The following is a 27,066-nucleotide window of genomic DNA, read 5'->3' on the forward strand; positions in this document are numbered from 1 at the left end:
CTTACGTAGTCCTTCGTTAGGGCAAGGATTAACCACAGATGTTAAAGCCATTAGGTAAAATGTTAATGGGGAATTGGATAATCACATGGTATCAAAGAATTACCCCAGAGATTACAAGCTGCTTGCCAGGGGGGGAATGTAACTTTACAAGGGATCGGGCTGTCACCACTTTAACCCAGTGATCAATCAGCATTTTCAAATAATAATGGGACAATCAGACCGTATGAGCCCCCTGAGGTGATGCGGTAGGAAACACACCATCACTTATGAAGTATTCTGCCCAATAAATGTCTAATGTGCAGTGAACCAAGCCGGAAGCTCCAACTTCCCATATTAGAGCAAGTACAGGGCACAGCGGGACAAGCGAAATGATCCCACGAGGTATAAGGTGAACAAGTCCTGTAAGTGGGAACTATTACGGAACTATCATCTGAAGCGCAGCATCAGGTTCGACCCTATGAATCAGCCCAAGCTTTGGACAAACACCAACAATCTTCTCACAATATACGCTGGAACGCATAAGCCGAGAGTTCTACAGTAGGATGTGTACACATGGGTGAAATTACAAAAAAGGGACTCCCCTTCATGAGTGGCCTCGCGAGCAGCGGGAATCTGGGAATCCTGGAGTCAGGCCAAGCGGTCAATAAGTACTGAATCACTGGGTGCCTCTGCTGAGAGCATCCAACAGGCTTGTGGGCCACTGAGACCGTGTGAAGCAGCATCTGCTAAGGGGAGGGAGAGCCGCCAGTTCCAGGCGGCGGGAAACCTGGAAAGAACCAGTGAGTGCGGTCAGTGGGCGATTCTTTCTGTCTCCTTAGGGGAATAATCCCTAAATCTCCAATGGGGCCCTCTTCAAGTCGATGGAGGAAAAAAGAGAGAGAGAGACAGAGAGAAATGGGACTTGGCAGTTTCTCGTCCCGTTTATAAGGAGCCTGAAAGTCACCAATCCATTCTAACAACAAGTGAAAAAGTGAACAAACTGCAAAACCAACTCTTCTTAGATCTGTGAGAAAGTAAGGTCACAGGGCAAATCCCCAAATTGGAGAAACAGGCCAATAAAGAGAGTCACCACTCACCGGAGCAGAAACAGAAGCTGCAGCCTCCGGAACCAGGGTCGGAGCAGGAAAAGCGGAACTGTAATTGACCAACTGTAATTGACCAACTGTAATTGACCAACTGTAATTGACCAGCCGCTAGAGGCCAGAGCGTACAAATCCGAGAGTTAGCAAGTCCGGGGGACCCAGTCACAGAAGGGCCCTCACACTGGTGAGGTTTAACTCCAGGAGCTAGACCAGGATCCCACAGGAAATTCTGGAGAAAAATCCCACCGTGCTTCCAACAGGGAGAGGAGGAAAGGAACCATTTTGAAATACACAGGAGTGCTCTGTTTTTCTTAACAAAGGTCTACCCTCCGGACAAGTCACTTAACAGGAACCCAAATGGCCTGTGGCAAGGGAAACACCCTACTATATCCAGCCCACTCTAGCCATCCTGTTCCACCTGGGAGTTAGGGGAAACTGAGAAAGACTTGTGAAATTCACAGTCTACAGGCACAGGCTCCCTAAATATTAAGACCTAATCCTAGAACTAATTTCTGCCAGGACCATTATTGATCAAGTAAATAAATTCTACAGCCATTTGAGGGGGAAAGAAAAAAACCCTAATCCTAAGACTATAAAATACTTCGCCACCACCACACTGTATCACCAAATTACTAAAGGCTTGTTTTTATCAGTTTCTTTTACCCAGTACATTGTGTCTGGCTATTGAGAAAACCTAAGAACGCATACTAAGGGACAAAAAACTGTCTTCAGTCTGAAGAGACAGAGCAAGGAACAGAAACAGACATGGCTGGGATATTGGAATTATCAGACCGGGAATTCAAAACAACTGTGATTAATATGCTACGGGCTCTAATGGACAGACATCATGCTCGAACAGATGGGCAATGTAAGCAGAGATGGAAATCCTAAGAACCAAAAAGAAATGCTGCAACTCAAAAACACTGTAACAGAAATGAAGAATGCCTTTAATGGGTTTATTAGGAGACTGGACACAGCTGAGAGATGCATACTGAGCTATTTAAGGGTGAGCTGTCAAAACATCTTTCAGCTACTTGAAAATACTTTAGACAAATAGATGAAGCAAATACAGGAAAAAATCAAATGATGGATGTCCATTATATTTCTTTCTATTTTTTTTCTGTTTATTTGAAAAATTTATATGTATTTCAATAAATGTTTAATGAATGAGATCAAGCCTTCAGATTTAATTATATATTTTAATTAAAGATACATCAATATATATTTTAATTATATTTATATTTAATGATACATAAATATAAAAGAATAGAGTTAACTACATTAACATTTTCTACCAAATACTAAATGACTGCAAGTAGGCTGAAGACTTTAATTAAAACAGCATCAGTAGAAGTCTGAGCAGGACCTGAAATTAATAAATGTGCTAATTGGAGAGCCCTGCTGAGAACCTTCGCTCGTTTGGACTTAACTGCAGCATACATTATTTCTAATAGGAGATTGAATATTTGTACAGCACTGTGTTTTTATAGCTTTGTTTTAAAACGTTATTGAAATACTGAAAAGTAAATATCTTAGGCCTCCATTAGCCTTTCCAAGAAGGAAAACAGCAACAGGCTTTCTTTCCAGAATTTTTCTGGGCAGATTACTTGTTAGATTAGTACACTGACAAGTATCCACTTTGCTTTTTCATTTTTAGTTTCTGTTTAATTTTTAGCTTTTGATTTGAACATTTTTGGCTTCAGGTTTTACCTTTCAGTTTTGACTTGTATTAGTGAAGCACTCAAGTAGCAAAACAAGAGTATATTGAAACCCCGTGTACCCATCAGCCCATACATTTGTCTTAAACTCGGGGCCAATCTTGTCTCATCTGTGGTCTCCTTCCTGCCCGGAGATGAATATATTATTACCTTCATAATCTATAGATGATTATGAAGGAAATCCCAAACACCAGATTACTTCCTCCAGAATGTTTATTAGGCTACTCTGAAATATAAAGACTCTTCTTTAAATATAACTTGAACATCATTACCAAACTTAAAAAAATAATTATTATTTAGTATTATCAGAATTTCCAATTAGTGTTCAAATGTCCCCCAATAACTTATAAATGCACCTTTTGTTAGTAACATATAATGTATTATTTGTTTCAGGGGTAGAGGTCTGTGATTCATCAGTCTTAAACAATTCACAGCACTCTAATGTATCATTTTTAGGAGAAAACATTAAATTGATGGTTAATGTAAAGTAAGAAACCATTCTAAGAATTTAAACACGTTTCCGCTTTGATGGGGGTGTTTCGTTTTGTTTTGTTTTTCATAGTTGCAGGTCCTGTCCATCACCCAGTCCCCCATCCCTTCCACGCCCCCTCCCCTCCAGCACCCCTCAGTTTGTTTCCTAAGATTAAGAGTCTCTTATGGTTTGTCTCCCTCTCTAGCTTCATCTTGTTTCATTTTTCCCTCCCTTCCCCTATGATCCTCTGTCTTGTTTCTCAAATTCCTCATATCAGTGAGATCATATGATAATTGTCTTTCTCTCATTGACTTATTTCGCTTAGCATAATACTCTCTAGTTCCATCCACATCATTGCAAATGGCAAGATTTTACTTCTTTTGATGGCTGCATAGTATTCCATTGTATATATAAACGACATCTTCTTTATCCATTCAGCTGTTGATGGACATCTGGGCTCTTTCCATAGTTGGGCTATTGTGCACACTGCTGCTATAAACATTGGGGCACATGTGCCCCTTCGGATCACTACATTTGTATCTTTGGGGTAAATATTCAGTAGTGCGATTGCTGGGTCGTAGGGTAGCTCTATTTTCAACTTTTTTTTTTTTAAAGATTTTATTTATTTATTTGTCAGAGAGAGAGAGAGAGAGAGAGTGAGCACAGGCAGACAGAGTGGCAGAGGGAGAAGCAGGCTCCCCGCAGAGGAAGGAGCCCGATGTGGGACTTGATCCCAGGACGCTGGGATCATGACCTGAGCCGAAAGCAGCCGCTTAACCAACTGAGCCACCCAGGCGTCCCAATATTTTCAACTTTTTGAGGAACCTCCATACTGTTTTCCACAGTGGCTGCACCAGCTTGCATTCCCACCAACCGTGTAGGAGGGTTCCCCTTTCCATAAATGAACTTTTAAAGTCGATCCATCATAAGGATTCAAAGTCCACACACTGCATTTAGTTGAAATGTCTTAGTCCCGTTAGTCCCTATATGCTGTCTTGTTTTGTTTTTAAAGATTTTATTTTGAGAGACAGAGAGAGAGAACACGTGAGCAGGGGGAGGAGGCAGAGGGAGAGAGAGAATCCCAAGCCGACTCTGCACTGAGCATGGAGCCTGACACGGGGCTCATCTCACCACCCTGAGATAATGAGATCCTGACCTGAGCCAAAGCAAGAGTCAGACATGTAATCGACTACAAAATTTGCCATTGTACAGCTGTCCCATAACAGATTTTCACTAGTCCCCCCTGATGGATGGTGAGGCTTATTTTCAGCCACATACTGTTATAAACCATGCTGCAGCAAATAATCTCAAATATCTAGTTTTCTCTGTGTGTGTGTGTGTGTATATATATATATATGGAAAACAAATTCCTATACAAGGAATTGTTGGTTGGGGAGAAACTAACACACTGACCTCCAAAGAGAATGCCCCAAGGGTCTTCCTGTTTTCCCAAACCTACACCAACTTGGTGTGATCTAAAATTGTGTGCCAGTACAAGAGGTCAAAAATGGTAATTGTTGTTTTCTTTTCATTTTCTTAACTAGGAGCAAAACCTTGTCCTTTTGTTTATTTATAAGACCTTTGTTCTTCATCTTCCATGAGCTAACTCTGTGACCTTTGACCAGTTTCTATTGAATTGTTGGTCTTTTCATGCTAATTTACATGACCAATTTATAGAGCAGGGAAATAAATGAGTTCTTCTGATGTGTGTTGCAACTAATTTTTTTCTTGTTCGCCTTATATTTGTGGTATTTTTTGATATACAGGGTTTTTTCCAAAAAACAAAATCCATGTGCTTTATTTTATCCACTCCACAATAATAAAATTTCTCCTATGTTTTCTTTATACACAGGGTATTAGAATTTCCAAAGGCTTCTGCATGCGTTATCTCGTTCATAACAAAGAAAGAGTGGCAAGAGTTGGCTAAGTGACTCAGCTCACATCTGTCATCTTCATTGTGAGCACTTGCCTGGTGAACGTTGATAAACGCGCAAGCGTGTGTCTCCCCCCAGATTCATCTCAGATGTGCTCTACAAGAAATGAACACTTCGGTCGAATCATTTTTGAGAAATACTGGGTAACTTCCCGGATGGCCTCTATTCTCCCTTATTACATTTAGGAAAATAACTGAGAGTAATTGAAGGAATTGGTGAATCGTGCTGTCGTTCCTGAATACTAATAGAATTTCCCACAGTCGTTAACTGAGGAAGGCATTCAGCAGACTTGGTTACCCAAAAAGTCCTTCCAAAGCAAAAGCAAAAACAATGGGCAAAACTAGCAATTGGGTTAAATGCCCTTTAATGTGTAATACTAGCCAATAAAGACCATTTACTCCCTTTCGCTGACAAATGGTGCTGAAAAAAAAAAATGAGTAGTGAGAAGTCAAATGAGTTTCCCAAGGTCACTCATGGAGTAAGTGGTGGAGCCAGGATTCATATCCAAATTTTTCAGTTTGGACTGCAGCCAGTATTCTGGTTTTTTTTTCAGAAGAATAATCCAGAAACCAGGGAGGATATTCATGTGAGGCAAAATATACACTGAAGGTAAATGTGGGGTGTCATTGATCCTCATTTATCTGGAAAGACGGTAGTTTCTGCCTCTAATACGAGCTACTTTGCTTATACAACCCATGAAACATTTCTTTATAGAACTGACTGGTTTTCCCAGTCTCCTCCTTCCCACAGTTGTCCAGGCGTCATGCCATGCCCTCTCAGCAACAGATGCTTGGTATTTGTTGCATGAACTCTCACTGCTACTCAAAATCTCAAAGAAAATTCAGGGGTTCGTTGTCACTTATGAATCTTGATTTTATATGTATATGCATATGTATTTTAAGATGCCCACATCAGTAAAAGAGCCTCTTTTCTATTGTGAAGATTCCAAATCATCTGATTAAAGAGAAGTTGCTGTCGTTAAAATGAAACCCAGAGCCTGAGCTGAGCCAAGGAGATAAAATACAGATTTTCCTTTTTTAATAAGCAAAATTAGTATATGTATATATATGCAGTGTGTAAATAAAATACAGAATCCCTCAACCCCACGAGTGTATATATATATATATATATATATATATATATATATATATATATATCTCAGCTCACTAAAATCTTACATGTAAACTATAATTATAACAACTTTTACCGAACATTCTCCATATGCTTGGCACTGGATTAAGACCTTATTTGGATTATGTCATTTCATCCTCATAACGACCTTTTGAGTTAGACATCAGCACTAAAGGAAATGAACTCTCAAGCTGTGAAAAGGCATGGTGGAACCCTCAATGCACGTTACTAAGTGAAAGAAACCAATCTGAAAAGACTGCATACTGTATGATTCCAACTACCTGACATTCTGGAAAAGGCAAAACTATGGAGACCATGAAAAGATCAGCGGTTGCTAGGGGATAGAAGGGAAAGAGGGATGAATGGGTAGAGCACAGAGGATTTTTACAGCATTGAAAATACTCTGTATGATACTGTAATGATAGACATATTTCATTAGGCATATGTCCAAAAGCAAAGTTGAACTGTAATGTAAATTACGGACTCTGGGCAATAATGATGTATCAGTGTAGGTTCATCAACCCTAACGAATGTCCCACTCTGGTGGGGGGTGTTGCTAATGGGGGAGGCTGTGCATGTGTGGGCCAGGGGGGTTATGGGAAATCTCTGTACCCACTGCTCAATTTTTCTGTGAACCTAAAATTGCTCTCAAAGTAAAGTCTAAAAAAACAAACAAACAAACAAACCTAAAGTCTAATAGGTGATGGGGATAAAAGGGTACACCTGTCATGATGAGCACTGAGAAATGTATTGAATTGCTGAATCACTGTATTATATGCCTGAAACTAATATAACACTGCATGTTAACAATACCGGAATTAAAATAAGAAACTTAATAAAAAGTTTTGTAGCACATACACAAAAGAGTAAAAATTAAAACCAATGTCTATTTAAAACTGCAATATAGGAGCACCGGAGTGGCTCAGTCAGTCAAGCATCCAGCTCTTGATTTCAGCTCAGGTCATGATCTCAGGTCCTGAGATCGAGTTCCGCACTGGGTTCTGCGCTCAGCGAGGAATCTGCTTGAGATTCTCCCTCCTCCTTTGCTCTCCCCTTCTCTCCCTCTCCTGGCTCATGCTTCCTCTCTCTCTGTCTCTCAAATAAATACATGAATAAAATCTTTTTAAAAATGTAATATAGGGGCACCTGGGTGGCTCAGTGGGTTAAAGCCTCTGCCTCCGGCTCAGGTCATGATCCCAGAGTTCTGGGATCGAGCCCCACATCAGGCTCTCTGCTCAGCGGGGAGCCTGCTTCCTCCTCTCTCTCTGCCTGCCTCTCTGCCTACTTGCGATCTCTATCTGTCAAATAAATAAATAAAATCTTTTAAAAAATGTAATATAAATTATAAGCAAGTTATATGATAACATTAAGATAATCCAGAATAAAAATTTATGTATATTTCAATCTTCTCTGATGCATCACGGTTTCTGTTCTTCCTGCTCTCTACATGTAACCTTCTTGCAGCATTCAACACACTGTATCTTAATTGTCCCTGTGGACCCTAAAATTGGGTAGTTTCATCAGGCAAGGAAACTTGGGCAGAAGGCCTTAGCAAAATCAGACATTATTAATATTTAAAATGAATTAAACATGATTGCTCTGAGTAGGCTGCTATAAATGGCCCTTGTAAGAGTTATACTTTCTGCCAGTGGAATGTGCTTAAATTCTAATGTTGGAACTAACATTGTAGAAAGGCTCCTTTACCCTTTGTGAATTGAAAAACTAAAAGCTCTCCCCAGAGAGGTCTGCTCTCCCCAACTTCATCCTCTCCCAACATACGGGTCTCTCTGATTCTCAGAAAAGGTACATCGGGGTGGGTTTGCAGTCTGGCCTCCTGTCCTCCTGCAAGTCTGGGCATGTAGCCAAACAGTATGGAATCCACACCTTTGCATGGTCTTTCTTCCCTCATTTTCCAGGAGTGGAAACTGAGAAGAGCGGGAGCTGCTGGCAAGGCCTGCGACTCCTCCCAGCCCTCTTCCTCCAGCTCTCAGTTCCTTCCAGCCATGTTCAAGACATGGCATTACTCACCATGTCTCCTCTTGCCACTCTGAGACCCTGCTTCTCCTATTCCTCAGGGTTAATTTGGATCTTCACGATCAACAGGAATGGCAAAAGGGTTCGTGAATTGTGTGTGTAATTACACTGACCTTGGCCTATCTGGACATATCCTACAATCATAAAATGTTGGGGCATCTGGTTGGCTCAGTTGGTTGGGCATCTGCCTTGGGCTTGGGTCATGATCTCAGGGTCCTGGGATCGAGCCCCACGTTGGGCTCCCTGTTGGGTTGGGAGTCTGCTTCTCCCTCTGCCCTCTCTTCCCTGCTTGTGCTCTCTCTCTCTCAAATAAATGGATAAATATTAAAAAAAAAAAAAAGTTAAATCCGTTGGACCAAGAAAGGAAAGATTTATTTGGGAGACATGATCTAGGTTCTTCAGATATACTCAAGTGTGGAAGGAGATAAATGGACAGAAACCCAGAATTCTAACTGCAAGTGTCTTGGATCTTTAGGGCAATTTAATAATATAAACCTGATGAGACCCTGGGCGTTTTAAAAAGGAAAAATTATAGAGATTATAGAAGTATGCTATAATTATATGGAAATTGGTCACACCATAATTATTTTCTCAGCTAATTTTCAGGTTCACAGTGAAATCTGAAAGAACCTATTTTCATCCACTATCCACAATATGTGATTATGGTTTCTTTTTAATATAAAATGAAAGTAGATTAAAATGTAAAAGAGGTCTTCACTTCATTTGTATGTGTGAAAGTTGAAACGATGTTCATCTATAAGTAACCTAATAAACATAGACAGAAGTCTTATTTCTAAGCATATTATTAACTAGAGATATCTCCACTCATGTTCTGAAATATAAACTGATCTAGAATAAACATATTTGTTTTCATTTTTGTTAAACCTTCTTGTGGCAGGTTATCTCATTTTACTAAGATTTAAAGTCTTATGGATACTTGTCTAATTTATCTATACGACTCTAACTGCCAGATAATAGGGGATCTCTCTTTCCCATCTTTGTACCTGGCTCTCCCTTTGGCAGAACCTTCAGTTAGTATCATAGGAGAAGAAGAATACTAATTCAGAGTATAAAGCTCTAGTTGAGTGCTTCTCAACCAGGGCTGATTCTGTCCCCTGAGGACATTTGCGATGTCTAAGGCTCTAGTGGACAGAGGTCAGGAGTGCTGCTAAACATTCTGCAAGACACAGGACAGCAAGGAAACGGACTCTTCTCCAAAGCTTCTAGAAGTGCGGCCCTGCCATCACCTTGATTTTAATCCAGTGACAGCCCTTTTAGACTTCTGACCTTCAGAAAAAGAAGATAATACGTTTGTGTTGTTTTAAGCCACTGCCTTTACTTACAGCGATCTGGTACAGCAGCATATGGGAAAGAATTCATATGGGAACAGGCAACTTACAAAACAAGAAACATAAATGCCTAATAAATAGAATTTAGAAACCCTCACAGTCAGAAATTAAGATGAGATGCTACTTCAAACCCATAAATACAAAGGGTTGGAAATGATGTAGGGTGAAAGTAACTTTCATCACTGCTGGTAGAAGTGAAGTGGATATAACCATTCTGGAGACCAATCTGACAGCATTTATTATCATTAAAAATGTGCATGGCCTGGAACTCCAGAGTTCCACTTTGAGGGATCAACCCCAGAGAAAAGTCTGCCACAGAAACATCAGGAGAGTTCTAGAATAATGTGCATTGTAGCATCCGTTTAACTACAAAACAACTGGGCAACACCCTAGTTATTGGTCAGTAGAGGAATTTATAAATGGAGCATGCTACGTGCATAGATTGAATACGTTGCCTAGCATGAATACGTGAACTGTATGTTTCAACAACAGATAGAGCTCTAAAACGTACCACTGAGTAAACAGAGCAATTTGCCATGTGATACACATAGTACAATAACCTCTGTGTCATTTTAAACACACAGAGCACTACTATATGTTGTTCACGGATGTCTATCTGTGTGGTCAAACATGGAAACACGGACCGGGCAGGTGCATACTTCTCTGTGCCGGCGGTCGAGTCTGAAGAGGATGGGAGACGGGACCAGAAAGGAGGACAAAGGGGATTTCAACTCCATCTGCAATGTTCTACATGTTAGACATGTAAAAACACAACAACAGAGATGGCGCACAAAACACCAACTTTTGTTCACAGATTCTTTTCTGACACTTATTTCTCTTTTTGCCTTAAATTCTTCTCAAAGTACAAGCATAAAAACCAAAATGGACTTTAAAAGGAGAGTGATCATCTTGAAACTGGTTTCAAATAAACCCAGGGTTAAAACTTATGTTCAAAACGTATTCACTCACTTTGTCTTTCTGAACTCAGGAACTATCTTAATGCATTAATTCAGACTTAATATCTTCAAGAATTAAATAGGATTGGATGAACGGGGTAACAGAATAGGTGCTGGCCTAATGAATGCAATAACACAGGCATGGAATCATGCCCGAGATTTACTAAAATTTATATCATGTTTTCAATCAAGAAAAGTGTCTGATATGTATTGCCTGATTTTCCAAAGAACCCAATCTGTTAGGTAAGGCAGAACTTCTGTAGAGTCCTGTTTTCCAGGTGAGAAAATGGAGGCCCACAGAGGACAGTGACTTGTTCGAGGTTGGTAAGTGGTGAGAGCCAGAGCTTGGATGCGTGTCTTCTGACTCTAAGGACCATGCTTTTTGTACTATGTCAACCATATCCTGAGATGAGAAATGGCTTATTTAATAGCTGCTCCTTTTTAAGAAAAAGGAAGGAAGGACGGAAGGAGATAGAGGAGAAGAAAAGAGAAGGGAAGGGAAGAGAAGAGGAGAGGAGAGGAAAGGAAAGAAAAAAGAAAAAGAAAAAGAAAAAACCAGGATGTTTTTAGATGTTCTAGATGTTCTAATTGGCCCAAATGCCATTAAAGTCTGTGTGGTGAATGGGCTGCTTAAACAAGCAAGCAAGCATGAAGTGATTCTTATTCTGGGTTAGTATCTAGTACTCACATCAAAAGAGATGGTCTTTAAAAAAAAAAAAAAAAAAGGTGGGGGCGCCTGGGTGGCTCAGTGGGTTAAAGCCTCTGCCTTCGGCTCAGGTCATGATCCCAGGGTCCTGGGATCGAGCCCCACATCTGGCTCTCTGCTCAGTGGGGAGCCTGCTTCCTCCTCTCTCTGTCTGCCTCTCTGCCTACTGGTGATCTCTGTCTGTCAAATAAATAAATAAAATCTTTAAAAAAAAAAAAAAAGGTGGTCCTAATGTTTACATTTTACTGGGTAAAGTCCTGGGCAGTATTGAGATGGGTAATGGTAAAAGAGACACAAGCAAGAGTTACAGATAATGAAGTATAGAAATCATGTTATATTTGGAATTGCTAAAGGAACCCATCGTGTTTTATGAGGAAAAGAGAAACCTTAGGGAAATTGGTAACTGCCTTTAACTTTTTGAAGGCTTTCCTAGTAGAAGAGGAATAAAAAAAAAAATAGTACTAGAGCCAAAGTGAGGAAGAGATACAGTGATGCCAGTTCCCAGCTAAGAATACAGAACTTCTAAAATATAGAGCTGTCAAAAAAAAAAAAAGGAATGGGTTGCCTCAGAGGAGTTCAAGCAGAAACTGGATGAATGGTTTCCAGCAACGCTTAAACGGAAATGCTTATTTTGGAAAAGGCGCTGAACTAGATGAGAGAAATAGAATCATTCTCTGCCAATCACTCTTCCTAACTCCAGTCTAATGGGGAAGCAAGAATCTACTCAAATGGTTCTGAAGGCCCCTCCAGCAAAGAGCACTGAGGTGACAGAGATTCCCTCTAGAGCGCATGAACATCATGCCCGTGTGGATGCGTCTCAAATGGAGAGTGGAAAAGATACACTGAAGATCTTGGAGAGGGCTGTGCGCTCTGGTTTGGTCATCCAAACCTGGTCCTATGGGGTCTCCAGAGGCTGAGGTCAGGTATGTGATGAAGAACGTCACACCAGAAGACAGAGGAGCAGAGGGTATCATTCTTCATGGGACCACCGGTGCTTGGCTGGTACCTTCATAAGCAAGTTGACAAGGGCCATGAATTGAGGTCAGGTGTCCAGCTGGGAAACTGGGCGAAGGATCTGGCAAGCTGTCTAGCTGCAGTACTGTGAATCAGTATATTACTCAATATGAGATCTAGAACCCGGAAACACAAGAGCGGAAAAAGTCAAAGCAACGTAGATACCTGAGGTATCTGGCCGACGGAGGCATGTGTGGGCAGCAGGGAAGGCTGTGCTAAGTCTCAGGGACCACAGAGAGCCAACCCAATCCCCCCGCTTCAGTCTCCCACCTTCTCTAGGAATTACATACACGACTGCAAGGCAACCTCCCTCGAAGTTTATTTTGTTCTTCCCACCCTTGTCCTTGTGTACCATCATCTTACCATGCCCTCTTGGAGCTCTCCTTGCTCTGACATTCACATAATCCTTTCTGAGGATTCACTGTACCAGAATTTGGGCTCCAACAAGATCATGGTCATTCATATGTACGTGAAAGGGGGAGAGGCATGGGCCTAAGGATGTATAACTGTGGCCCAATCAGGACTACACACGTAAATTAGCTTAACCGTACAGCAACCAACCAGTAAGCAGTTATTATTTTGAACCCACATTTTTCCAGAGTTATCCTAAACTTAGTTGTATACCTGAACAGAGTGGACCACGGCGGTAAACGTAAACGATGTGGTGTTGTTGGACACTGGAATAGAGAGAAAGTTCATGAACCATGGGGCCCAGTTTTAAGAAGAAACTACTCCCTTCTTTTTGCAAATGTCAGAGCAAAGGGATACTGAGATCAGGGAACAGACCTAGGGGAGTTTGCTGAAGGGACTACTTCTCTGAGCGTGGCCTATATTGCCACAAAATCTTTGGGACTACGATGGTGGGTAGTCCCACTTCTAACTTTGATGGTTTGCCACACATCCAAGGAGACCAGTTTGGTGGCTAAATTAAATCCTGCTTCTGGGGATTACTGCCATTTTCAAGAGAGGTCTTCCTTACTGTCCCACGAAGGTTTAACATTGAGTTGAAAGATAGTACAGTATGGTGGATATTGTGGGGAATTCTCCAGAATTCGTTCTCCTTCCCCCTACCCCCTCTGGAGCCAACCATGGAAATTCCATCCCTCTTGCTGGTCATAAGTTCAGATCTGGGCAGGCCTAAGCCAGTTTGGACCAAAGAGAGAGATGCTAGTTAGGAGAGCCTTGCTGAGGGCATCTGAGAAAAAGCTCCCTCAGTTCTAAGAGAGACCCAGGAGGGGCCTCCCCTCACTTGATAGAGCCAAAGGAGGGTGGGTGGGAGGCAGATTGGCCACCCACGGTCATCCAGCTCTTACCAGAGCATCCAGCAACCACAGGAACAGGCCTTTGGATGAGGCCGACCCCACAGGCTCAAGAGGAAATGCTCTTTTTCTCTCATTTTTGCAAATTGCAGAGCCTCAGAGGGGAGAAATCAAAAGAATTCCCATCCCTAATGGCGCTATTGACTCCCTGAAGCTCGGCCTACTTCTGGACACCCTGTTGCACGTGCTCTTACATTAACTCCCTAAGTCAATCTGATGTGAGCCTTATCACTGCCTGTAGCCAGAACCATCCTTAGTGATACAAATCATTGGCAAGGATCCTCTCTTTACGGCAGGCGTGACACGACGGCGCAATTAGCATGGATTTGCTACTCTTCATTTCTCGAGTGATGCTATTTAAAAGCACACACTCTTATCCCAGGTGAAAGAAAACAATTTTTACCATCTATAATGAGGTTCAACAACTACAGCAGAGTAATTTTGAAAACAGATGTCACGATACTCCCATCTCGTGCAAAGCTTATTTTAGTATTTTTATGGGTGATTCTTCACAAGGTGCTCTAACTGATCAGACTGATCACATCATGGATGACATTAACATGCTAATTTCATCTCAACTTTCAGACCATATTTATTGAATAGATTCCATGTGAAGGCTTCCATTGTTTTCCCTGGAAAAGTTCAAAACAGGACCCAGTCTTGGGTTTGATTATCTCTGCCTTTAACCATTTACAGTACCCCATGTCTCAACATGTCTGAAATTTGTGTCTCACGGAGGAAGGGGATTTTAGAAGTTTCTTAGCAAGCTGGTAACTGATCAGATCTGCTAGGATAGGCAATGAAAATCTGGGGCCATTATTCCTTTAAAACAAAAAGCTGGTGAATCACATTTTGAGGTTAATACATAAGCCACTGGTCAGGTATTAATGTTCCTAATTTTCCATATGTTACTTCTCTTCGCTTGCATGGCCCTTCCTTGTTTTTTATGTTAGTTCAAATCTTAGCTAGCCCCTGGACTTTTGGTTGTTTGTTTTTTAATTTACATTCAAGGTGGTTAATATCTAGTGTAGTACTGTTTTCAGGAGTAGAATTTAGTGATTACTCACTTACATATAACACCCAGTGCTCATTACATAAAGTGCCGTCCTTAATGCCCGTCATTCATTTAGCCCACCCCCTCAACCACTTCCCTCCAGCAATCCTCAGTTTGTTTTACATCATGAAGACTCTGATGGCGGGGCACCTGGGTGGCTCAGTCAGTTAAACCCCTGTCTTCGGCTCAGGTCATGATTGTAGGGTCCTGGGATCAAGCCCCGCATCATTGGGCTCCCTGCTCAGCGGGGAGCCTGCTTCTCTCTTTCCCTCTGCCCCTCCCCCTGCTCATGCTTTGTCTCTCAAATAAATAAATAAAATCTTTTTTTTAAAGTCTCTTATGGTTTGCCTTTCTGTGTTTTTATCTTATTTTTCCTTCTTTTCCCCTATATTCATCCGTTTTGCTTCTTAAATTCTACGTTATGAGTGAAATCATATATTTGTCTTTCTCGGTCTGATTCATTTTGCTTAGCGTAATATCCCCTGGTTTTTAAGACTTAGTTCAAGTACAGTTCCTTCCTTAAATCTTTGTAACTGACTCATGCCATAGACTGGAGGATAAGCTGGTACCATATGGACAAAGCTGAGCCCTTAAGTTCAGCAGATCATTTTAGCACTCAACGTCTAAGAGCAATTGGACGATCACTATTGGGTAGCCCTAATTCTAGTTCTAGACCCAGGACAAGGTCCACCCTGGCTTCTGAGCCTTAGTATTCTCATCTGTAAAATGGGGAAAAATGAAAGTCTAGGCAGCCCTCACTCTATTGTGCTTCACTTCATAGCGCTTTGCAGATACTGCATTTTTTTTTTTTACAAATGGAAGGTTTGTGGCAACCCTGCATCAGACCTGTCGGTGCCATTTCTCCAATAGCATTTGCTCGCTTCCTGCCTCTGTGCCATGTTTTGGTGATCCCTGCACTCTTTCAAACCTTTTCAGGGTTATTCTACTTGTCATGGGGATCTGTGATCGGTGATCTTTGAAGTTACTACTGTAATTGTTCAGGGGCCCTATGAATCGCACCTATTTAAGATGGCAAGCTTAATCAATACATGCTATGTGTGTTCTGACTCCAGACGGGGTGGAAGTAGCAACAGAACTAGAATCAGAACTGGAGCCTGAAGATGGGACTAAATCAGTGATTTAGTGATTTAGCAGCGGCAGGGTCTGAGAGGACCGACTCCAATTTGGAAAGAAATTCCAATTCTACTGTGGGTAAGATGCTATCAAACAACATCACACACCATAGATACATCTTTCTTGAAAGAAACAATCAGTGTGGCAAACTTCATTGTCATCTTATTTTAAGAAGTTGCCATAGCCGCCCCAACCTTCAGCAACCAGCGCCCCGATCAGTCAGTAGCCCTCAACATTGAGGCAAGACCCTCTACCAGCAAAAAGATTATGACTGGCTGAAAGCTCAGATGAGCGGTTAGCAGTTTTTAGCAACAAAGCATTTTTTAAAGATTTTATTTATTTATTTGAGAAAGAGAGAGAGAGCGTGCACAAGCAGGGGAGAGGGGCAGAGGGAGAGGGAGAAACAGACTCTCCACTGAGCAAGGAGCCCAACATGGGGCTCGATCCCCAGACCTCCAAGATCATGACGTGAGCCAAAGGCAGATGCTTAACCAAATGAGCCACTCAGGCGCCCCACAACAAAGCATTTTTTTAATTAAGGTATGTACCTTGGAGGTTTTTTTTTTTTTTAAGATATAATGCCATTTCACATTTAGTAGACTACACTGTAGTATAAACACAACTTTGCTATGCACTGGGAAACCAAAAAATTCACTTGACTCCATTTATGGTGAAAATTGCATTACCGTAGTAGTCTAGAACCAAACCTGCGGTATCCCCAAGGTGTGCCTGTATTCCACTGCCCCGATGGGCCCTAGTTTATTTATCTATTCGCTTACTGGGGGACATCTTGATTGCTTCCAAGTTTTGGCAACTACAAGGAAAGCTACTATAAACATCCATGTGCAAGGGTTTTGCGAAGATAGAAGTTTTCAACTCTTTTGGGTAAAGACCAAGGAGTGCAACTACTGAATCAGATGATAAGAGCATGTTTAGTTTTGTAGAAAACCAAGAAACTGCCTTCCAAAGCGACTATACCATTTTGCATTCCACCCACAATGAAGGGGAGCTCCTGACGCTCCCATCCGCACCAGCAGTTGGTGCTGTCAGCATCCCGATTTTGGCGGTTCTAACCGGTGGGTAGTGGTAGCTCATTGCCACTGTAATTTGCATTTTCCTTATGACGTAGGATGTGGAGCAGGATTCGGCTGAAATGTGTTTCAGTGTGGAGAGAGCATAGGGGTGGTGGGGAGATACAGGTCTTGATAAAGGACCACAGACCAGAATTGAAGAATTGTAATTGCCCTGGGGGAGGTTGGCTTGCTTTGGAGGGGGTGACAAGTCACTAAAGGGGGGAAGGCGGAGATGGGGATGGGAGTGACATGAGCGGATTCGTTTCTTAGAATCATCCTACGGCTGCAGGCAGAACATGGATTGAGCAGTCAGAAGACAGAAACCCAGGTAAGAGATGATAGAAGACATGGAAGGGGGATTGGAATTAAATGAATGGATCCCAGAGCTCTTGGAGAGAGGAAAAGAAAGGCCTTAGATCGATGCCCTTTCTGCCAGCCAAGCTCTCCCAGATGGCCGTTGTGTGCAGGACATCAGAATCCTTCTGTTATGCTTCCCAGAATCCCATGTGTGCTTCTGCTATCATTCCTCCTGCATCCAGTATTAGCCACAGGTGGGGAGGCTGGGCCTCCTCCAGCGAGAGGAGGATGACTCCATGTTAGCCCCTTACAGAGTTATTGGCACCTGGGGGTTTCACTCCTCGTGTTCTCCATTTTCATCTTTAGCTGTTTGTGATAACTTGGTGACACAAACACTGATCTCATTAATTTCTCTGGGCTAATCGTCCCATCAGTATCTCAGGGCTAGACAAATTCTCCGAAGACATGCTATGAGTCATCCCTTCCCAATTTCAAATTACTTGACGCTTGGTGACTTCAGCTATTTCTCTAAGGAGCCTCGTTCTGCATTTCATATTCCAGTAATTCTTTAAATGAAACTCATTTCTAAAACCATCTTCTCAATTTCCTTTATCACTTGTTTGTAGTCACCAGTTTTATTTGGCCCTTCTTACATGCTCTTAAACATAATCGCGTGACCTCAGTCAGCAGCCCTTCATCCTGGTGATCCACAGCATTTCTCAATTCCTATGCTAATATCTAAAGGTAAATAGAAAAAGCAAACTTGACTTTAATGAATATTTCATCCAATGAATATTTATTTTTTCATGCTCTGTCACATGGACAAAATACATTGAATCATGAGACCTTGGCAAACTCTTTAAAAAGTAGATCTTGGGGCGCCTGGGTGGCTCAGTCGGTTAGACGTCTGCCTTCAGCTCAGGTCATGATCCCAGGGTCCTGGGATCGAGCCCCATATGAGGCTCCCTGCTCAGCGGGGAGTCTGCTTCTCCTTTCTTCCCCACTCGCGCTTCTGTCACTATCTCTGTCTCTCTCAAATAAACAAATATTCAAAAAAGTAGATCTTGAGGGTCTCTCTCTCTCTCTCTCTCACACACACACACACACACACACACACACACATTTTTAAAATTCTCTCTCCCTTATCAGAGGCCAGCAGCACATTTTCCAAAACTGCGACAAGCACCTCTGATATTTGACCTCTGTGCTCACTCATACAGCTTCAGCCATGATGGAAACCACAGAACAAGATATTAAGAAGCCTTTTTTTCAAAAACAGATAGTATCTAACCCAGCAATTTTCAGCCTGGGGTGATTTGGCACCACGGGGATCATTTGTAATGCCTGAAGACATCTGTATTTGTCACTCCTGGCATGTGGGGGGATTGCAACTGACATCTAGTGGGTGGAGGCCAGAGATGGTATTGAACATCCAAGGACCCACAGAACAAAGAGTTATCTAGCCCAAAATGTCAACAGGGTGAAACTTGAGAAACTCTTAAAACCTCTGTCAACATTTAATACAATTTATGCTTGCACAATTCCACTTCCTAAAAATGAGCTTTCCTAACAATTTTGTAACATTTCAGCCTGCAGAGGACTTTGGTGCCACCAAAGTTCCCTTTGTAAGTCATTCATTCTGGAAATAAAAACATGGCTACATCAGGTTATAAAGATAAACCAGGCCCCAAAACTTAAGTAGTCAGTAAAATCAGCGATCTGCAAGCCTCTTTTGGGAATATTTCTCAACTCTTTTGTTTTAAAAAACAAATAAGCCAACTTTAAAACGCAAGCCAAATTTCTTCCTGTAATTTTATTTCCTGTTCTCAGGACTTCAAGTTTCTGAGACTTCATGTCATCTGATCTCACTCTTGTCTTAATTGTGTGTTCTTATGAAAGGCTATGTGATATCAGCCCTCTTGAGTTTCTAAATGAGAGCATCTGATGTTCTAACATATGACATAGCCTCAAAGTGTACCTCCAGATGATACCCAAATCTGAGTAATTAGAGAGAGGCTATGCTGGAAATGGTTGTGCTCTTTAGTTCTCATATAGAAAAATTCCATGTATTCTTATCAACCTCATTTCCACAATGAGTCACCACTCTAAGAAAATGGCAGCCCTTCATTACCCACAGCCATAACCTTCTAAGCCCAGTCTAATGGCCCTCCTTTGCTTGGCCCAGTGCCACCAAGGACTGTTGGCTCACCCCAAAATCAATCCTCTTGGTCACTCTCTAATTTTCATTTAGTAAATTTAGAATATTATGAAGAACCCTTCTAACCCCTCTCTGGGATAATGTCCAGAAGCCACTTTGCCTAAACAAAGTCATTGATTTTAATAGAACAAATGAGAGAACCAATCTGAATTGCATGGCATCCTGACAAAGATAGGAAAATGCTAGGACTCATTTGTCCCAAACTCTATCTCTAATTATAATAACAACTCTGCGACCAAAGCAATCTTTCACGAAAGTAAATTAGATCGTGTCATTCCCAGGTTAAACCTTTTCCATAGCTTTCCATTACCGTTAGGAGAAATCCCCAAATCTGTCACGCAGCTGGTGGAAGATGAGTGTTTTCTAGGCCCTGCCTTTCCCGTCAGTCTCAATGCACTCCCTCTCCACTGAATGCTGTGCTCTCCTATTCTGGATCTCTTACTCTTCCTTCTTCCTGGAAAGCTCATGCTTCCCATGCCTGCCCCCTTCCTCTGCCTAGCTGATCCCTTCTCATTTTTCAGATCATGGTTTTAATTCGTTTCCTCAAAGAAGTCTTTTCTGCTTGTATTACATCTGCTGAAAATTCCACTGGCCAAAGCAAATCACACGCCAAGTCCGAAGTCAAAAGGGGTGGGTATATACTATGATAAGGCCAAGGCAAAGCGTAAGGATGTGGGGAAGAGGAAGGAACTGGGGCCATTTCTGCAATCACCACATTCCTCTTCCAGGTGTGTACAAGTCATGATCAGGCCCCAACTTGTGATGATTAGCATGTACTGGCCCTCATCTAGAAACAGTCAACTCATTTATACAATTGAATAGTTGCCTGGTTCAGGTTCCTTGTCTATACTTGTCCTCTACCAGAAGCCCTATTACACCTTACTGAGATCTGGTAAATGTCCTCTTTTCTCCAAATACCTTTCTTTGAAATTCAATCTACTGAACGAATTAAATACAGGAGATGAGGGGCAGCTCCTAAACATGGAGGCAGCCATGCGCCCACGAAAAACAGCCCTACTGGAGGCTGATATTCTCAACTGATGATAAGTAAAGCTGACCAAAAAAGAAATATATATGGTCTATGCTCGGACAAGGCCAATCCACAACCACAGAAATGATTGAACATTCCTCTCTTACGATCAGCGTGAGTGACTGCTGCTTCTTTACCACTGACCACTCAAGCCTTGCTTTAATCCTCCTGTCTCCTAAATAAACATCACTTTAAAATACCCAGTCACCAAATTGTCACGGCTCCTTGGTAACAGGCAAGCCAGAAGAGCCCCCGATTTCTTGAATCCTCCTTAGAGGATTTAGCACAAGCGTAAGCCCTCTAAGGAGGCCTTTCCCAGATTCCTCTTACTGAGATGGCCACGGTTCTTCCAAGGGATGGTATTTCTTTTTTTTTTTTTTTTTAGATTTTATTTATTCACCTGACAGATCACAAGTAGGCAGAGAGGCAGGCAGAGAGAGAAGGGAGGAAGCAGGCTCTCCGCGGAGCGAGAGCCCAACGCGGGGCTCGATCCCAGGACGCTGGGATCATGACCTGAGCCGAAGCCCACGGCTTTAACCCACTGAGCCACCCAGGCGCCCCAGGGATGGTATTTCTTATGGCAACAAGCTCCATGCACCTAACACTGTCTGAGTACGGCTGTGTCCTTAGGACTTCCATTCAGCGGGCTTCACCGCCTTCAGTTAACTCCTTCCCATTGAAAGGGCTAAGCGCTCTGGTGTAGGTCTGGTTTGAAACACACTGAATTTCAAGCACTGCTCAACAGCACAAAGGATCCTTGAATAATATCACCAGGTGAATTTAGGATTGGCCCAGGCTAGGCAACGTGCTGAGACTAGACAGATGCAGGAAGCAGTCACCGATAAAGCACAATGTCCCTTTTCTAGAAGTTCTGAATAGAATAGTCAGTAACATAGTCTCCCATCAATGCCTAGACTCCAACAAGACAAAGTAAGGCTCCATAGATAAAATGGATTTTCCCCCCACATATTAGCTTCTTATAAGACTCAACCCTGCGCATAGTAAGCAAAATCCGTTCTTACAGGGACCCAGAGACTCATTCTTTAGAGTTAGTGTGGCCCAAATTCCTGGCTCATTTACCTTCACATTTTTTCCAATAAGTATTTTATACTTTCTTATACGGTATTGCTTTCATTTGCAGTCACTGAAGAGTGGAAATGAGCAGCAAATTCTCACTTCAACCAATTTTCCAGATGCCATCAAAATTGTACACTATCATATTACTAGAAGACACATGCACATTGTGGCAGAAATATCATTAATCAGAGTATTATCAGTAATTGGTGTATTTTCTCAAAATAAATTATTATTTGGGAAAAAACAGATGTGTGTTCAGTATCAGCCTGAATGCTTTATGAGATGAGAACTGCTAAATCCTACTGAAATATTTCCCCAGGTAGTCGACCAAAATAGCTCGAGAAGCAACAACCTATGTTTTCTGTATATGCTAAGTTCTCCAATTACACAAATGAAGATGACTGCGGGGTCTTCTTTTTTTTTTCATTTGTTTGTTTTTTTCTTTTTGGAGAGAGGCCACACAAGTTGGGAGGGGCAGAGGGAGGAGAGAGAGAATCTTAAGCAGGCTCCAAGCTAAGGATGGAGACCCATAGGGGGCTCGATCTCACGACGCCGAGATCATGACCTGAGCCGAAATCGAATCAGACGCTTAACCACCTGAGCCACCAGGCGCTCTGAAGATGAGTGTGTTTTACTTACAAAGGGAATTGGATAGGTGAGTAACTTTCAAACACCGATTAAGCGTTCATGAATGTTACCATAGAGGTCTAAGCTCCAGTTTTCTCACCTGGCTTTTCCTTCTTCCATTCTTAATTAAAAAGGGAGGGGCGCCTGGGTGGCTCAGTGGGTTGAGCCTCTGCCTTCCGCCCGGGTCATGATCTCAGGATCCTGGGATCGAGCCCCGCATCGGGCTCTCTACTCAGCGGGGAGCCTGCTTCCCCCTCTCTCTCTCTGCCTGCCTCTCTGCCTACTTGTCATCTCTCTCTCAAATAAATAAATAAAATTTTTTAAAAAGGGGGGGGGGGAATGATGCTAATGAGGGAGACATTAGGGCAGCACGCAAATTCACCTCTCTCTGGGAACAGGGTCTGTTTGTATTCCCCTACCCTCTTGGACTTGGGGTGGCCATGAGACTCGCTTTGACCAGTGAAATTCATAAAGGGATGTGTGTTAATTCCTTCCAGGAGGAAAGCTTTAAATGGCCTCTGTGAGACCCGGTACCATCTCCTTCCTCTTACCATGGTGACCAGTGCAGCCTGGGCCCTAGGATGACAAGGCATGGAGGAGAGCCCACCAGCTCCTGATGAGCACGCGAGATAGGAGAGACAAATCAGCATTTGTTAAGTCACAGATTTTTTTTTTAAGGGCAGTGTGTCATCCCAGCATAAGCTAAACCATAACAGAGGTAGACATTTTTATTGTTAAAAAAAATTAAAGTTTTTTTTTTCAAACAATATAAAGGTATATCGAGCTTCAGTCTCCAACACATTAGCCACTAGTCATACATGGCTATTTCAGTTTTAAACATTAGTAAAAGGAAAGATTCATTTCCCCCATCACACTAGCCACATTTCGAGGGCTCCATAGCTACATGTCACTAGGGGCTCCTGGGATAGCACAGACAACAGAACATTTCCCTCATACAGAAAGTTCTGTTTTCTGTGGAAGGGCTGAACAGCAAAGGACCCAAATCACTGCCCATACCCCTTCCCCAGCCCCGTCCTAAGATGCTACCACTCCTTAAAAACTATTAAATGTCAGGGGCGCCTGGGTGGCTCAGTGGGTTAAGCCTCTGCCTTCCACTCAGGTCATGATCCCAGGGTCCTGGGATCGAGCCCCACATCGGGCTCTCTGCTCAGCGGCGAGCCTGCTTCCCCCTCTCTCTCTGCCTGCCTCTCTGCCTACTTGTGATCTCTCTCTCTGTCAATAAATAAATGAAATCTTTAAAAAAAAAAACTATTAAATGTCATTCTAGTCTTTCTTCTACCTTAAATTGCTTCTCCTATGGTTTTACACTATAACTATAAAATCATGCACATATGTACATAAACATATTACTGGTGACCTGCCCTTTTTTTAAACAAAGATTTTATTTATTTACTTATTTATCGGGGGGTGGGGAGATAGGCAGTGGGAGAAGCAGGCTCTCCACTGAGTAAGCACTCCATCCCAGAACCCCGGGATCAGGATACGAGCCAGAGACAAACGCCTAACTGACTGAGCCACCCAGGTGTCCCGGTGACCTGCCTTTTTAATTCAACTAATAGCATGGCCTAGAGATCTTTCTTTTTTTTTTTCCTGATGAACACTTAGATGGTTTCTAGAAGTAACGACTTCTTAGCTTTTCAGCATATTGATAAGGATCCTTCTAGCTCTTTATCCAGCTATTTTTGTCTACTTTGATAAAATACATCCTATGGATTATATTGTGATTTCTTTTTCCATTTAAATAATAATAAAGTCTGGAGTTTATTTTAGTCACTTATATTCTCCTAAATCTTTTCTAATAATTTCGATATTTTGATTTTACATTTAGCTCTTGAATCCAACTGAAACTTAGTTTTCAGGAAATGAAAAATTTAAATAAAGATATAAAAACTACAATGGTGGGGCTCCTGGGTGGTTCAGTCATTAAGCATCTGACTTTCGTGCAAGTCATGATCCCACGGTCATGGGATTGAGCCCCACTTCTGGCTCCCTGCTCTGCTGGAGCCCTGATTCTCCCTCTCCCACTCCCCCTGCTTGTGTCTATCTCGCTGTGTCTGTTGCTGTGTCTCTCACTGTGTCTCTGTCAAATAAATAAAAATTTTTAAATAAATAAATAAGTAAAAACTCTCTTGCTTCCTTTTATTACATTTTCACTTTTATATGAATTTTAGGATTGGATTGTCAACTTCCTTTTATAATTCCTTGTTGGGATTTCGAGTTGGCAAGCACTGACCTTATACATGAATTTGTCAAAAGCTTACATTTCTACAACATTGAGTTTTGTCATTCAGAAATATTACACAACTACATTTTTCAAGCATTATTTAATATCCTTCAGTAAATAGTTCATTTTTAATTTCTTCAACTAAGGCTTACAAATTGCATTAGGCTTAGTTCTGGTTTTACTTATTCTTTTAACATACTTGCTATGGTTGTTCATACCGTGAATGTAATTTTTTAAAATTCCACTTTCAAATAGGTTATTGCTAGTATAAGAAGGTATTGATGTTCATATTTTTATTTTCTATTTCCTTAATTATAGGAATGTTATTCATAGTTTTGATCATTTTTCAGAGAAATCTTTGAGATCTTCAAAGCAGATAATCAGTATTATCTTCAAGCAAAGACACTTTTCTCTCTTCTTTCCAATATTTATGCCTCTTGTATCTTTTTCCTGTCTTCCTGCTTTGGCAGTACAGTGGGGAAAACAGACATTTTGTATCCTACCTGGATTTAATAAAAATGCATCTTACATTTCTCTATTAAGCACAGGAGAAATCAGTCTTAAATTTAATTATCAGGTATTTTTTTAGCATGCATGAGATGATTACTGAGTTTGACTCCTTTAATCTGTTGCTGTCATAAATAACCTATAAATGGCCAAATTCTAAACCATCCTTGCATTCCTTGCAAGGATAAATGCTACTTAATCATTATATAACACTGGCTTAATACACTGCCAGATTTAAAATGCTGAATTTACTTAGGATTTTGCATAGAGGTTCAAAGGCGAGGTTGGCCAAATGCTGGGGTAGGGGGAGGAGGGTAGTTTTCTGACTTTTCTGTTAGTGTGATAGTAGCATCAAAAAGTGAGTTTGGGAGCTTATCAGATTGTTAACACTCTGCAATAGTTTACAACGCATGAAATCTATGTGAGATTTTGTGAGGTTTTGGAGCAATTACTAAAAAAAAAAAAAAAAATGGCACCTGAGGTCTTTATTTTTATTTTACGTCTTTATTTTTCTTGACATCACACTTGTTAAAGGGTAGACTATTTGGGAGATCTTTTAAAAGAATCAGATTTGTGTTATATTGATTAACTACAATTTTTAGAAAAATACCATTAACATCTGCTTTGCCTTAATATTTATTTCTTCTTGAAAGTTTTTTCTGTTGTTCTTTTATTAGATTTTAGATTTCACTGCTAATTTCATTTTCTCTGCTTCTCTAGGAAATGTATTTATAACTGTTTATTTTTCTTCAAGCACTTTTTTTGGGCTGTACTCCATGTGGGTTTTTTTTAAAAATCATTAAATCATTAAATGATTCAAAAACAGAATACAAAATCTTAATTACATGATTTCAAAATCAAGTTGATTGTAGTACAGATTGCTGTGGGCTTTGTCCCCTCCTGTTTTCTTCTTTGGGCTCATTTTTATATTTTGTACTCATGGTTACAATATCCAGTTTAAAAAAAAAAAAAAAGGCTCTGCAGATCTTCCGCATCTGACCATCCTGCAGAGGTGAACTGTTAGTCTGGTCCAGGCATCGTCTCTATCGTTGACGTCCCCCTGACTCCAGGGTCTCTCACCAACGGTACTTGCCCAAGGCCATAATCTCAGAGCGAGGCAAGTTGCATCCACAAATTCTCCCCATAGACAGGCTTCTCCACCAATGATGATTTTTTTCTGTTCTTGAGAACCACCAAAATCAAGACAGCCCACATTATAGGAATTTCTCTAGTCTTGTCCATAACTAACCAAATCTAATTATCAAGGAGCAGAAAGGACCACAAGGAATTGTGATTTTGCCCTGTTCCTCACCATACGTTTGCTCTTTCCATACTTGAGCTGAAGTCCTTGGCTGAAGCTTCCCACAATCATCAAAAAACCTCTTGCTGGACTATGGATCCCTGTTCATGGTTGAAACAAGACCCACAAGCTTTTGAATGTTGAAAGATTCTAGTCGTCTAAAATCTTCACCAAAGCCTTTCTGCTTCATTAAATAATTGGATTTCTGGATTGGACTCCCCACATTTAAATTCCACTTCATCTCCTCCCAAGCGAATGAAGTATTTGGAAACACTGTACTAATTTCTTTGAAAAATTTAGATAGGAAGCTGTTAAGTTGAATTCAGAATAGGGTTCATAGCTCTAAACATCCCAGACAGGTTAGGTCCATTGTAATGTGGAGTCACAAGGTCTTCTGAACTTCTTCTGAAGACTGTGTATGTCCAGGGTTGTCAAATTCTGGTATGACTCAGGTCCCTTGTAGTGGGACATATGAGATCACCATACGGACATCATTTGGTGTAGAAACATGAGACAGAGAATAGCTTCCTTTGTTGCTTGACCTGAGAAAAGCGATGCTCTGAAAAGGGGAAGACTGGTCATCAGCCAGGGCAGAACATTAAACTTATTAAAAGCCATGTCATCCTCATAATACTCCCCACACTCTGATGGCTTTGAGTAAAGCCACGGGTCCTTTCAAAGTATAGAATTCATTTGCAGAGATATTGGGGGAAACATCACATTCTGAATCAAGGACAATCTAGACTAGAAGTTGCTGTAACTTGACTGCAGTATTAAGTTTAGGAGGGC

General features: G+C 41.4%; 1 pseudogene across 1 annotated transcript; it reads right to left on the reverse strand.

Annotated features, from left to right (window-relative positions):
* Nucleotides 1-415: 415 nt before the first annotated feature.
* LOC308336996 (beta-hexosaminidase subunit beta-like) lies at nucleotides 416-26,895 on the reverse strand (annotated as a pseudogene). Its single transcript has 3 exons — nucleotides 25,978-26,895; nucleotides 1,077-1,193; nucleotides 416-532 (listed from the first exon to the last, which is right to left on the reverse strand). The product of its transcript is annotated as a beta-hexosaminidase subunit beta-like (transcript).
* Nucleotides 26,896-27,066: the final 171 nt, after the last annotated feature.

The sequence above is a fragment of the Martes martes genome (genome assembly GCF_963455335.1).
Source record: "Martes martes genome assembly, chromosome: X".
Taxonomy (NCBI): Eukaryota; Metazoa; Chordata; class Mammalia; order Carnivora; family Mustelidae; genus Martes; species Martes martes.